The sequence below is a fragment of the Scomber japonicus genome, chromosome 1 (assembly GCF_027409825.1).
Source record: "Scomber japonicus isolate fScoJap1 chromosome 1, fScoJap1.pri, whole genome shotgun sequence".
Taxonomy (NCBI): domain Eukaryota; kingdom Metazoa; phylum Chordata; class Actinopteri; order Scombriformes; family Scombridae; genus Scomber; species Scomber japonicus.
This window is the reverse complement of record NC_070578.1, coordinates 16,160,818-16,176,808: the sequence shown is the minus strand read 5'-3', so window position 1 is coordinate 16,176,808 and position 15,991 is coordinate 16,160,818.

The following is a 15,991-nucleotide window of genomic DNA, read 5'->3' as shown; positions in this document are numbered from 1 at the left end:
TGCTGTAATTATTCCTCCTGTTCATACTGGCCATTAGAAGATCCTCTCTAAATGCATTTACAATGCAAGTGATAGGGGACAAAATCCACAGTCCTCCTTTTGAGCAAAAACATATTTAATTTTTTGTCTGAAGATAATATGAAGTTTCAGCCATCTGAGTTAATCAAATAAAGTGAATATCTTCCACAGCTACAGTCTTTTAAAATTAAATTCCCCCCCTTTTGTCTTGATAGCAGTGATTTCCTGTTGAGCTGCAGTGGAAGAATGGGAACGCAAAGAGGGAATTCGTCCCCCATCACTTACATTGTAAACACTTTATGAAAGGATCTTTTAATGGCCTACAACATAAACGGGTGAATGATTACAGAACAAGAAAAACGTGTCAAATGTTCATTTGAGCAACTGACTGTTTACGACAGTTTAAAAAACTAAAAGTAAACTTATCCTTTAACGCTACCTGTGTAGTCAACACTTTTATAATATTTTGTTTGCACAAACCTATAGTAGATATATGAAACAGGTCTGTGAGCTGCTATAGTGGACCCCGACCCTTTTTGTCATGATTCAGGTCCCATTTGTGGGAAGAGAAAGAGAGGGCAGATCAGGATCAGGGGTGTCTGCAACAATTCCCGGGCCTGGGCTGGGAGGATTTTCGGATGGTTGTGAGGGGTGTTCGGGCCCTGAGGCTGTATTATGTCGCTGGGGATAAAGACATTGTCGAGTGAGCACACAGACAACAGGGGAGGTGCTGAGTCAGCTGTCCACCCGGCTTAGCACACGCTGTGCTGCTCCGGGATTCTGCACTGAACAGTTCCCATCCGCTCCTCAAGTCAGGAGTCACGGCTGCTTGACTCCCACATTTCTGTTAAAATATGTCTGTGTTGTTTGATTTAAACATTGAAAATGTCAAATCTGTGGTAACATGTTTAGCAGCACAGGAGGTCAAAACACCCAAAAGGAGGGCCTGTCTTCTGTCACAGAGAGACTGGTACTTTTAAATATATGCTATTGTGAAGGTCTCCCCTTTTTTTGTCATTTGGTACATCATAATACTACTTTGTAATTACAATAACAATTAGGCTTTTACAAAGTTGCTTCTGCTTAAATTCGTTGAAATGCCATGGAGTGATAGCATAATTAAGACTGCTTTATCTTGGATCATTAGTGTGTGGAACATCAGCATCTCATATTTCAAGATCGGACAAATAAAAGCATCAGCTTAGTTTTGTAAACGTTGGACCACTTCTTTTAGTTTGGTTATTATCACAAATATAGTTTTTACCTGTAGTATTCTTCCATTTGGAGCCAAGCAGCTTTAATGCTCCGCCCTATTCCGCATGGTTTGACACTCTGCTCTTGATATTTTGTGATGTCTTAGCATACCATCAGGAGAGGAAGGGCTGTAGCCATCCCCGTCTGCATTGTTGTCAATTATTTAGTTCAGTTCCTCTTGTCAGTGTGAAAGTCTGGCACTAAACAAACAGGCTTCAGCTTCTCTTTATCCAGTTCCGGAGCTTGTGGGGACATCAGACACCAGGGCCACTCATGTGGAGCAGAGGAGATCTGCTAAAACATCTTCTGTCCCTCACCGGGATTAGAGCAGACACATTCCTGGGCCCTCTGCTCTGCGGCTCCCACCACTCAGCTTCACACCAGCTGGTCACATGTGTGTATGAACACATGCACATGAACACATGCAGGTAGGTAAGCACATCTTCAAAGAATAAACAAAAACAAAACTCAATAGTGACTTGTGATCATCAACATGCCAATCTGTTAAATGTTGAATGGCCATAGTAGGTTATTGCAAATAAGTAAGAATATTATAATAACTTGGTTGTAGACTCGGACACACGAGTGATGTGCACCATCACAAAACTATTAACACAAAATCAACTCCTGATCTTTGCAAACCTCTTACATATCGGATTAAACACACTACAAGTACTCATTGTTGCATCTAAATGAAATGTTTTCAGATGTCAAGGCCAAGAAAACACTGACAACATGTCTTAACAGTTACACATAGCTAAATTCAGTTTAAAACAATATTAAAAACACCATACTGCAATTCAGTACACATTACATAAGCATTCAAGTTAAGAAAAGAACACTCAACTCAAGACTTGAATTCCAAGTTTTATTCCATACCTGCAATGTAAACCAAACTGATGTTGGGTGAAAAACAACAGTAATATAAACAACAATGTAAATATAAAGGTGCAGACTACAGCAGGCCAGAGAATTCACATTCACATCACACGCAATGTTAGCCCTGGTCAAGCAGCGGGGGAAGTACCCCCTGGCGTGTTGAATTCTCCCCTGGACAGACTCCAGTGGAATGTCCCCACATGTTTCCTCTAGTTTTGCCGATTGTTTTTCACACTTGTCAGGATTCCTGTCATGAACCTTTTTACCACCAGTCTGAAGTTGAGCTACTGATCCTGAAATTCTAATTGCCATATAATCATGTTATGTACCTAGAGAATGGAGTGTTAATTGAGTTCACATGTTAGCCGATAGCGTGACCGTTTTCAAGGAAGAAATTGTGATTGGTCAAAGCAGGAAAAGCACAGGTGGAATTAATGACATTATTTATGGCTGCATCCGATTTTGATAGTTTTGGTTACGTGATTTGTAAAAAAAAAATGTAACATTGATGACAGCAGGGATTTTGTTCTACTTCCCTCTATCTGCATCTCTCTTGCTTGGTTGACACAGTTTAATACGACACAGAAATGTAGCCTCCACATGGAAAACTGTGATAAGTGGTTGCAGTACATAAAAAAGGAGAGCTGTTACTATGCATGTACATTGGCCACAAAGGCCTTCTGTTGATAGTCATCATAAGTTTAACTGAAGCAGCTGTTGGGAGTTGAATGTCTACCAGCAATATATTGTAGCTACTGAGGGGAAGAGGAGGGTTCATTTACTATCCAGGTTTTGTATGTAGATTCGATATTGGGTTTACATTAATACTTTTAATGGTATTTCATCTCTGCCTTCAGCTGCCAATCCCTTTGAGGAAATTAACTCTATATTTTTGTACTGTAAATGTAATATCTTAGGTGCACCCAAACAATATAAACAATAAAGGAAAGGAAACATCATATTGTCTGTTCTGCCATCATTTAGCTACTTATTGCAATGTAAGGTACTCTGTAGTGTTACATACTTACAATGTGCAACATCTGGGCCAACTGTGGTGTTTGCAATCGTTACGTTAATGAAAAAAGTTAAGCTATTTTAGTTAGATAACTGATCAGATAATAGTCTTAATTGCTTTCTAAAACCTGAGACAACACACTTGTTACACATGATTCAAACTGAATTTCCTTTTTAAAAATATGAACTAAACATGGATTATACACATTAATTCATTAATAGGGAAAGGGGAACATAGGGTATGTCTCATATAAAATGAGGGTCAATGGAATCATTGATGATATATCAGTAAGAGAGGCTGGTCTAATCTGGAACACTCAACAGTGGCATTACTATTATCATTATTTTATATCTCTATTATGAGAATTTTCTTGCTAGCCACCAGTAAGACTGAACCAATCTGACTGAACACTGTATACTCTTATATAGCCAAATGTTTTGTTTTTACTGTAAGACCCAATTATTAACACGGTTTATTTGGATGTCATTATTAATTTGCGTGTTAAGTGTAATTATCACAACTATTGCTATTGTACTCTGTAAGAAAGAAAATTAAACTGTGTAATTACAGCACTGGTTTTGAGCAAAACTACTTGTCGAACAGCACATACAGCCATGTTCTCAGTTGTGACACCGATTTCTACAAAAACATTACTCTTATGTTTCATTGTGGATTCATTTTAGGCCTAAGTCAGAGAAGTTGTGTGCACATCCACAAAATCTCTGTGGGATAGATGCTGGATTCAAAAATCAATTTAACCGCAATATACACACTAAATCAAAGCATTAATTCTAGGCTCATACAGCGTATATAGATTTATCTTAGGTTTTTATATTGCATTGCTTAATTAATGAGATGATATATACTATTTTATTTAAGATATATTGATGCCCCCTGTGTTTATGTTTAATGTCATTGATTTAATAATATGCATGGCATATATTTTGATGGGTCTGTTTAAGATGTCAGATGAACTGTTACAGCCAGCAGGTTTGAAAAAGTGATCAACACAGAAAGAGTAAGTAAAAAGTGAACAATTACATATTACATATACCTAGCATCTTCAGGTGTGTAATGCCTTCTAGTGGCAAAAGTGAAAATTGACACAGCATACTGAATGCCTCCTATATAAAAGAAAAAGTCACTTTTGATAAATACTGTGGGCTAAACTGCCAGACCACACCTTCATAAATGAGTGATGGCCTCACACACAGGGCATCTTTATGCAAAATGTACAATGGCTGTTGAAGTGTATAAGCCTTTGTGCCTGTTTCTGAGTGATGGCTTTCACACTGCAAGCAATTTAGTTAATGGGTTTCACTATTGTGATGGACTGAGAGAGGAGCAAGAGGCTGAAAACACTGCAGTGCAGGAGTCCTGTATCACAATCACTATATAGCCTACTGTTATTTGACCTTTATCTGAGCTATGTACAGCCACAAAAACCCAAGACATACAAGAGACAATCTTCTACCAATGTGGACTTTATGTGTGTGTGTGTGTATTAATTTTAAAATGATGAAATGCAGTTGATGTAAGAGACATACAGTACAAGGAACTCTTCATCTCTTAGAAAACTGGATATTTCTTTCATGTGCCTGCAAATCTAACTGAAGCTAAAGTTTGAATGTTGAGTACAATTTCTTACCTTACTGGTGCCGATATGAATCAAGCGTGTGGGACTACTGACATTCTTCCATTAAAAGCTGCTTTCAAAAGATATCAGTTTGTTTACGTTCAACAAACTCGCAAAACTTTTACACATTGTTTAGGATTTAGATTCATACAAAAACATAGTGAAGCAGCACCCACACCCTCACCCACAGTTGCACAAACACTTCTGAAAAAGAAGCCATGACGTAACTTCAGTCCATATGTGGATACATCAATCACAATTTAAAAAAAAGAAAATCTATAATTGAGCATGCAGTCCTGTAGCTGGAGAGAGTTAAAGAAATAATACCCATGTTACTTTTCAGATACTTTATTCAGTGGAGTTGTGTTTGGACCAGAGAGCACTCAGTTGTCATGGTCACACAGATCACATGAAGTTTGAGTTATGTGTCCTTGACAACACACTACAGCTTTCTGTTCTGTACCTTTTTGAGACATGTAGCACAGTGGTTTGTTGGAACTTCAACACCCACTGGCATTTACTGGTGCAACACCTTGGGCTGAGATTGTATGTGTACTGTCTGTGAGGTCATGTTGAACTGTGACCCAAATGCCTCCACTAAAAAAAAAAAGTAGAGATGGGAGATCGGTTAATTTACAAATATGTAGGTTGTAGTGCATATTTGATTTATATTCCTTTTCTGGTTACATTCAGTCTTTGAGAATTCTTTAGATCTCGTAAAGTGAAAGTGATCTAGTCTTAGTCATATTAAGTGTATACTGAATATACACAAAGCTTTCAAAACACGTAAAAAACTTATGTTAGATTAAGAAGTGAGAATTCAACAGTTTGAGTGTAAATAAATATTTTTTAAATGAAGGTTACTTCAATGTGTGCAACTGATATGCTTTTTTTTCTAAATCTAAAATCTAAAAGTCTACAAATAACTGATGAACACTCCTCATTCTGAAATAACAACTATATTTATGTAATACAAATTTGTGTAAGAATCCAAGTAATATCATTATATTATAATATACTGTGTGAGAGAAACAACACATTAGAAGCTCCAGTTTTAAGCATGTAGAAAGTAATCTGTAACTGATAGATTTGAAAGCAAGCCTATCAACCTCGCTGGGACCTGAACAAACGAGAAGCAACACGGTGGAGCTTCCAGAGCTGCTGCTGTTGTTGTGCTGTGCTACACCCCTGCTGCTCACTGATGGGTGAAATGTGATCATGGAGAGCTGCCAGCACACATCAGGACCTGGCAGTTGAAATGGCAAACTCAGCGAACTGAGCTCTTCTTTACTGTCACTGTCTGCTTATTAGCACTAGAGGGCGAGCACAGCTCACTACTACTGCCAGTGTCACTGGCAGAGAGGAGACTGCGATACAGTGAAAACATTAAAATATGACACAGAGAAAACAATACAACATAGTAATACATGAAAAACTGGACCTGAAAACTCAACCAGTAATATTCAGCTCTTTAAAGTCTAGAGTATAAGAAATTAAAGGTTTTTAGATGACAGTTAACAAAAGTCAACATGAAGGGACAGACTGGTTGCCCAGCAGGAGACACTCATCATGTTGAGTGTTTGAATCTGGCCAACAGTCTTTGTTCTCTATCACTGTCTCCCACTATGTCTGAAAAAAAAAGTATAATTCTACTAGAAAGATCACGGATTGATTTACTGTGTATTAAAATTACACACAGAGTGACTGATGCAGTCCCATCATTGCTATGGTGCAACACAGAGGAGGGGATCTCAAACCTGATTTGAGTTTCACCTAAAATGTACTTGTGGCTTGATAATTTTTAATAAATTGTAGCTTAAGCATATGTACTGTAGACTGAGCACAACTCTACCGTTTTGAGAGCAAAAACGTTTTTCATTTATAACAGCTAACAGTTGTTTATTCATTGGGCCATGTTTGAGAAAATCATAGCAAAAAAACAAGAAGAAAGTTTAAAAAAAACGAAAGAAGAACCCCACTGCAAAAAGCCAAAGCATATAGGAGACATCATGTGTGATTGTCAAGAGTGAAACCAGACATGAGGCCTCTACATTTGTCATGTAAGGGGTCCAACTGACTATAACTTAGTTATCTAAGTCTTAGGGCCCCATTTTAATGATCTATAGTTCATGGCGTGAAGCGCATGGCGCAAGTGCCTGTTTTTTTTGGTCAGTAGTGCAATCGCTTTCCTCTGCCTCAAAATAGCAACGCGCCACCAATGCGCCTGATCACACCTCATTTTGAGACCAACGCGCCCATAGGCGCACAGACTGGTGCAAGCATAGCCATATATACACACCGCATTGACTGCTGCTGCCGATTGGAGGAATGACATGTTTGCACTATTGAAAAGTGATCATACATCGCTCAATTGTAATAAAAATAAATAAATAAATGTATTAATAAATGAAATTGCTCAGTTGTCAACATATATTCACGCGGGTTGTTTGTTACAAATGTCAGACAGATAGACAGACAGATAGACAGACACGTTTTTAACAAATCAAACCGTTGTGAATAATTCTACTTTGAAACTGTGGAGCACCTCTTACCTCCATAGATATACATGCACTACTGCCTCTGCTAGCCCTGTACCAAGATGGCGGCGCTTTAGGCACACCTCTCCACAGTCAATGCGGTGGTTATATATGTCTATGGGTGCAAGTGCGTTTGCTATTTAGACAACGTGGGCGCAGGGCGAGAAAATGACAACTACGGCAGGGGAAACTAACAAAGACACATGCTCCATGCGCGACATCCACTGTGCACCGACCGCAAGATGGGGCCCTTAGAGTCTAATGAGTCTAATGAGTCTCTCTTGCTGGCTTTGAGAGTGACTGAGGCACTTTTAAATGTCGTCATTTTGATGACACATTTGTCTCACACTTATGTGAGCAACATCTACATAACATCACACATGGTAAACTAAATTCAGTCCACTTAACCTTACCCAACACATTTAAAGCCTCAGTTTTTCCAGCAGTTTAACATAAACCCCAGACACAGTGACCTCTTGTGGCAGTTGAGTGATCTCTAGGATGCTGCTGAGTTGAGTATAAAATGCAGTAGCTGCATATTAAACTACATCTTAAACGAGTCCTTCTGACTTGTTCATCACACACAGGTTACCACTTATCTATCCACAGTGCTGCAGGACAACAGCTGAGTTGTTTTCCAGACCTAGTTGTGCTACACCTGACCAGCAGTATAAAGGCATTTTTTCGTTTATGCTGCTGTCGTGTTACTTTACATCAACCTGTAGTGACAACTTGTTGATATGCTGAGACTATATGCTGATCCTTCATAATTTGTCTGTTTAAAAAAGAAGCAACATGAATTGCCTGCAACTACCTATCTTGTGTAACTTGTTGGACATGGATGTGTATTCCAGCTAAGAAAAGGAAGGTTATTGCTTGCCAGTGACTGCTGAAATACAATGCCCCTCCTTAGCAAAATGAAGAAAATGGATTGCACTGCTCCATATACAGTAGCATATTAAATTCAACTTGACAATAGAAAAAAATGACCCTGAAGGAGAAGAGTGATATGAAAGATTAATTTCAACATGCCCTCAGAAATAATCTAATTATAGATCCAAATGAGTTGCCTCATGCAATGTTAAAAAACTATTTAAACTACTACTCTTAAGCATATTATTAAATATATAAGGGAAACAGGAGATCATGATTTTCTTAATAGCCATGCTTTTTGCTCAGAGATCATACTTTATATTCAGGGATGGTTTCTACATGAGTTTTCAGGATTTGGGTAATTTCTCTTTCCTGGGCTCAAATTCAATGACAAAAAAGAGGGTTCACATATAAGTTGAATGAAACAGCATGTTCTTTTTAACACGGATCAGACATCTATTCCTTCAGTTACGTTGACCCTCAGCACTTTGCCTATTCTAGTTTTATCAGTATGTTCATGCACTGTTGTGCACTACAGGCGGTGAGTGCCAGTTCTGCTGCAGTTTTGAAACTAAGCGAGGCATACTCTGGGAGGTTTATTAGTCCCCCCCTCTCTCCTCAGGGCATGGCAAAGGCAACTGTGGAGAGACACTGCCACAAATAGACTCTCTAAATATGGAGGGCTTCAGTCAAAAGAAAATGCATGATCGAATTTTTGGCCTCTTCACCAAACAGACTCCATGAAAGGAACAAGAAAAAAAGTGAGGCTGAATGCTTGATACTTTCCACTGAATGTGTGTGTTTTGAATGTTTGTAGCTGTGTTTTAACATGCCAACTCACACCTCCATGTAGCTACAGTAAATGTGCAATCATCAGTACTGGTGAAGCTAGCTTCATTTTTGTAAATTTGTTTCGATGACATTTTCTTAGTTTGCACACATGATTTGATTTGATGCTCTACTGAATTAGTGTTAGTTCTAACAACAAATAACTCACTGGCTTTGCCTTCATCCAAATTATAAGAAGCTCTCACATTTTGACAAATATTTCTCGATGATCATTTGCAAATCTAGATCTAGTGGTCAAATAAACTGCTTATACTGCACCAAAAGGGCAATGCTTGTTTTTTGTTTTTTTTGTTTTTTTTTTAGATTACTAATATCTGAAATATTCAACTTGTGACAGAAGTCTGTCAGCATCCAAATAATTCAATGTGTAATTTCCTACTGAGGAATGGAGAATTTAAAAGTTGGCAGATGGATGGATCTAACTTAAGGGTGTCCCAGGCTGGCACCCATGGCTTGCCCCATACATGGTCCAAAATCAACATTAGCAGATACAAAGATCAATTCAGTAACAGATCACATCACAAAAAGATCTCACACTGAAAGGAACAAGAAAAATTGATAAAAGGACTATAAAGGGCAGATGTCTAACTGGGTGGTTTTGTACATATCCAAGGTCAGTACTTTGGTCTCTACCAGTATTACAGAAGTTGTTTTATTCTCAATTATAAAAGAGAAGTCTTGCAGTTAATGAAATAATAGGGAATGTACACCCAGCAGGACCACAAAGACTCGTCATGTGTCACAAAACGTCATTGTTACAGGTTTGGACCCTTGAGATTCCACACGCTGTGGCTCATGAATTGTAATTCTGTACTGTAATTAGAGCTGAGAGGATTGTGGACGATAACGCTTCGTCAAATTGGGCCCAACTGGATATTTCAAGCTTAATTTTTTCCACACTCTGCTTTAAGTCAGTGTTAGAGATTTCAGGAAAGTGTGGCTGGAAAACTGTTTCACCATACATGACCCCTGGATAGACACATGTGCCAAAGTGGGTGAGAACCTTGTTCCTCTTGGTTCCTCTCACACTGCAATGGGCTATATTTCCCTGTAGTTGACCCTATGTTCCTACTCTGTGTTTGGCGCATTGTGGGCAGTGAGGAACAAGCACCAGGAAGTCTTTTGTGTACTGGGGAACTGATAACCTTGTGGACAACACTTCACGTTAGGGAACAGTGAGACAGTGTGAATCTATCACTCAGTCTCATTTTTTTCTGACCCAAAATATGATCAGCTAAAGATGCTTCCACACTGACTATATTATAATAATGAACACATGCCTTCATGAGTCAGCCTCCTTCATCCCACAGCTAGGACTATGCGTGTGCATGTTTCAGTGGACGGTGTCTGTAACTATGTGATTGTGTGCTCGTTGATGAGCACATGCGACGCTGTGTGTGTGTCCGTGTGGCCACGTGTCACAGCAGATGTTGCCTAAAGCATCAGCAGTGTCTCCAGTGATGTGCTACCCACTGACCTTCAGTAACATTTGAAGATGCGGCAGCCTGTTTGTCAAGGACAGTGCACTTCACTGGCTGATTATTATGCTTTGCTTTCATTAACATGCCTCACCTCCAGATTGGTTATATGGCATTTGCATGACATTAACATACATCTTTTGGCCAACAGTTTTTTGCCGCAGTGTGCAGAGCTTGTGGGAATGACACCTGTTAGACAGAGAGGCAGATGCCAGTCTGGCAGGGGAAGTCTGTGTAGGTTTTGGAAGAGGGGTTGAAAGTGGGAGACAGTTCTTTGGGCTGGTAACAACTTTTCAGGCATTTCAACAATATCTATATATTCATTGTTATTTCTATTTTTAATGTCTCTGAGTCGTAACCAAAAATATTGTGAACTTTAGGATTTGGGGGCAGTTTTCTTCAACAGGTCAAATCTTTTTTGGAGTTCAACAATTTGAAAAAACTGTTTTAACTCTCATTATTCCATGTGTAATATGCACCTGGCTGCAAAATCAGCTGGCAGTCATCACCATTTCCTGGGGTTTTGGATCTGGTTCCCCACCCTGCAGGAGTTCAGGCTCACCTCATTTCTCTTTCTCTGAATGATACCTTTATCCCCCTCTCTCTCCTGTGTGAATGATGTATTTTCTTGTCTCTACTCCATGTATGTGAAGGGTGTTGGTGGAGGTTGCTAATGTAGTGGCACCTGGAAGCTTAGCATCCTCTTCATTTCATTCTTTATACATATTATTAATCCATTGTAATTGTGTCATCCTATATCAATATTGTATTCTGTTATTGTTTGTGTTCTGTTCTGTACACACAACATCTATTGCACATATGTCATGGGAGAGGGATCCCTCCCCTATTGCTCTCCCTGAGATTTCTTAAATGTTTTGATGTTAAAGGATTTTTTAAGATTTTCCTTATTTGAAACAAGGGTGTCAAATTGGTGAATTTTGATATTGGGCTATAGAAAAAAAATGACTTAATGTGGTCTAACAGCAGTAGGACTGACCAACTTTTTTTCATTTTCATAAATTAAATAGTTACATTGTATAATGTAAAAGCTTACATTATATAATATAAAAACTCAGAAGGGGATGTGTCATTAAAGTGGAATATTTACAATGATGATGTCATGATGCCTGGCTGGCAAAATAAATATTCAGTACTAGAATATTATGACACTCTCAAGGAGAACAAAAATCAAGGACAATATCTTTGTCTCCATTTTAGTTGTGTTGCACTTATGAGGTCTGAGCCTGAACTTTGTCACTCCACACGTTGAGTTTGTATTTGTTGGGATGCAAAGATAATAGGTGCGAGAGTTGTGGTTGTGTTTGTAGTGTCTTAGACTCAGGCTTTTGGTCAGTTCTAATGTTGCTCAGCCTGACGATGCTGCAGCCAGGTGGTGACCCTGCATGCAGTACCTGGCACACAGCAGAGTGGGTAGAGCGGCCAAATCCCAGAGTCTGCCCACACTGGCCAATCTGCCACAGAGAGTGAGCTGTGGACACTGTCGCTGATACAAACATTTCAACAGAAATATAAAAAGCACATCTTTAGTGTGTCTTATTGAGGCATCATGATTTTTCATTTGTGTGAAATTTTATGTGAAAGGATTCAAATTGTAAGTCTGAAAAATGTTACTTCCAAGTCCTTTGAATAATCTGTTATTTTCACAAAACAGGATATTTCTGACTGACATTGTACTGGTACTGATCTAAATATGCACACACAGTAAATTATATTTTTTATGGACAGATGTCATCATGTCAGTGTCAACAAGTCATTAACCCTTAAAAACTGCCAAGGCCCGTATTTGGATGTGACATCAGATAATCATTGTGATTTAATGGATGCAGGCCTGAGTAGATTCCTGGTGTTCAGTCTCCAAACGGGCTCTCAGAAAGATTACAAGAGCTTGACAGGAAACAAATATATGCACCCTCTGTCAGTATTCATAGGTCAGTTTACATAGAAATCTAACTAATAAACATTTAGCATTATTTTGCTAGATAAAGACAATTGTTAATCATCATCCAGAAAGTAAAGGTGATTTAAGGCATTAAAACATCTAGTCCTGGAATCTTGTATAAACTTTTATCATCTACAGCGGACAATGAATGAAATAATATAAATGATCAATTCTGAGAACTGAAACTGCAGCATATGAACATGCAATACACAATCAGTTTTGGAGCTGTAATTTAACAATCAACAATCGAACATTAAACAGATACACAGAACCTTTAAAAACTAATATAACTAATTTAAAATATAAAAGCCTCTACATGCAAATCAATTAAGTCAATTTTATGTGGTGCTAAATCATAACAGGAGTTATCTCAGGGCACTTTTCACAAACAGCAGGTCAACTCTTTAAAGCAAAAGCTCCGACAAACCTTCTGCATAATGTCTGCCCAACACTGAACATCAAACAACGTGACTAGCTGGTGAGGAAAGTTGAATATTTTTCTCAGGTGTGGGTGGAGACCAAAGCAGACTTACAAGGGTGTTCTGTGTCAGCTGTACATTTAAAACTGTTTGGAAATCCAAAATGCTACAGCAGCTTTATAAGGTGATAACATGTTGTAGCTGTTAGCTTTTTATGTTGTTACGGTGTTTCTCTGTCCCCATGTGTTTAAAAAAAATGCAGATTCTGAGCCTTCTATTAGCCCCCTTTTATCCTAATTTGTCAATTCACAGCAGTGATTTACAGATAGCTTGATGTTTTATACACAGCAACCCAGCAACCCAGAAAGGTTGCCTCAAAATCCTGTTGCACAATGTGACTAAATCACCTCCAGCTGTGGGCTCGGCCCGCTGAAAGCTGCTTTCTTTTAGGCCACAGTTTTGTGGTTTTGAATCCCTTTCATGACCTTTTGTCAAATGTCACTATCACTACGTCTCTCCAATCCTCTGCGTCACTTTCAATTTTACACCATCTGTAATAGGAAGCCATAAATATAATCTTTACAGTCGGTGCCAGTCAGAGATGAGAATCACCACTTCATTAGCACCCATGTCTGAGGGGCTGCTTATGGGATGGAAGGAGGTCGAACACAGCACTGAGCCTGGGGCATCTTGGTGGCTCAGTCTGCTAATGGCTGCATTGGGTTGAATTGCAGCTCATTCCACACTGTTGCATCTTTTTTTCACCACTTTCTTGCCACTTTTCACCATACCTGTAACATTTTTTTTAAAAAAGCAAGCAAGAGATGAAATACTTGAGAAAAGGCGGATTGTCCTCGCTCCTTTTCAATAAAAGCTGTTTGAAATCTAGCAATGAGCAGTCGAATCTCAATCAATTATGCCCTGTTACCTCCCTCTATCCTTTTAATGATCCCACACAGACAAAGCACTGTGATCCCTCTGTGAAACACCCTGTGATGAAATAAACCATTGTGTGTGTCCTCGCCCCAATATGCTAATCCAGGATTAATTATGGGCCAACCCTAATGAGTATCTCTCTCGCCCTCTTAGATATGTAAATGCACCAGCAGTGGACAGCGTTGAGAGGCTTTTGTTAACTCTGTGCTCTCTGTGTTCTATAAAAGACACAGAACAGGACGGGGAGAGACAAGGACAAAGGTTTAGTGGCTAAAGATTATTTCAAATTATATCATTGCTGGAATAAAACAAAGTCTATTCTCACTGGGTCAAGCAAGTAAATTAGTATTGATGCCTATAAATCAGTGCTGACTTAAACCTGTGGGGCTCCAGTAAGAGCAGATTACTATGTAAACAGAATGCGCAAGTGATACACAACTCTGCAAAACACAAACTGACCCACATCCGTTTAACATGTCTGTTCCTAGATTATTGCCGTACCAGTCACAATCAATTGGTACCTGTCTCCCTGAAAGCATGGGTGGTGAATTGTTTTTCAGCCTAATAATTACACCGGAACTGTGAACATGGTCAGAGCCAGAGGAAGTATGGTATTATAACGCTTTGATCCTCTTTACTTGAAAGGTGACAGACGAAAAGAAAAAAAGAAAGAGATTTGCAGTGGCAGCATGGAAAGATTTTCAGCTCTTTATAAGTTACCACAAAGAAGAAAATATGCTGTTTCAAGTTCAGGAGATGCTGGCAATCAGACTCTTATGTACGGTGGCCGAGACCCGCCATAGCTGCAAATAAAAGTAACGCTGCAAACAAAAACAAACGCTGCTGCAAATAAAAAGAAACGCTGCTGCATATAAAAGAAACGCTGCAAATAAAAAGACACACCGCAGCAAACAAAAAAAAAAAAAAAACGCTGCAAATAAAAGAAACATCGCAGCAAACAAAAAAACAACAACACCGCAGCATATAATAAAAAAAACGATGCAAATAAAAAAAGACACACGGAAGTGGATTACCGGGGACTGTTTTTGCCGAAACACCGGAAGAAGAAACAACAACAACAGGACTACGAATTGGAAAACGAACTAGAAAGTAAGTAAAAATGGTAGTGTTTAATGTCGCTACATGTACTTTTTAATGTGTTATTTGGTCAGGCGATGTAGCCCCAGGTTTGAAGTTGAACTGGAGAATGCCGCTTATTACTGTCGTTGTTGTTGTTGCTTGTACGTGTAGGTCAGGAAAAGACGTAAAAGGGACCGTATATGGTTTGTTATTTGTGTTATTACGTTACGTGTTGGACTAAATACATGGACATATTGAGGAAAGTATTTCGATGTTATGGAAACGGATTTCATATTTCACAAGAATGGATACTTGGCGAGCTGTACAGAAAGTCCTGAGTCATAAGATGATCGTTGTGGATAAAGGGAAGACTTTGAAGGTATGTAGAGATTATAGCTGTTTTTACTTTAGCTGAGTGGCTGAATACTATTACGGCTGTGAGCAACCAATATAATTCGTGAGTGGTCTTGAATGAATGAACTGGAATGAATCAGGGCAACCTATGCTTTCTAACAATGTACGGCATGAATAAATATGTTTAACGGTTGGTGTTTAAAACATTCAGAAGGACTTGTGGCTACCTCCCAACCTACGACCCGTCCCGTAGGCGGAACAGCGTGTTTTAAGTGTCTGCAGTTCCGATCCTCATCCCCATGTTGGCTGAAACAGACAAGTCACCCTCAAACACTACCATTTTCACTTACTTTCTAGTTCGTTTTCCAATTCGTAGTCCTGTTGTTGTTGTTTCTTCTTCCGGTGTTTCGGCAAAAACAGTCCCCGGTAATCCACTTCCGTTGTGTCTTTTTTTATTTGCATCGTTTTTTTTATTAGGGGTCATTATAGATGTATTTCAACAAGGAAATACATCTATAGTCTGCCACTGTCTGGAGCTGATGTAGGGTCAGTTAAATATTATGCCTAGATACATGTTGTACATGTTACAGTAATTTTGTGACACCACTTTCATAGCAAACATAGCATTAGCAAAAGTCAAGTACATTATCCTCAAGCCAGAGAAGGTGAAACTTCCTGGGAAAAAGATTCTGAAGAGAACTGA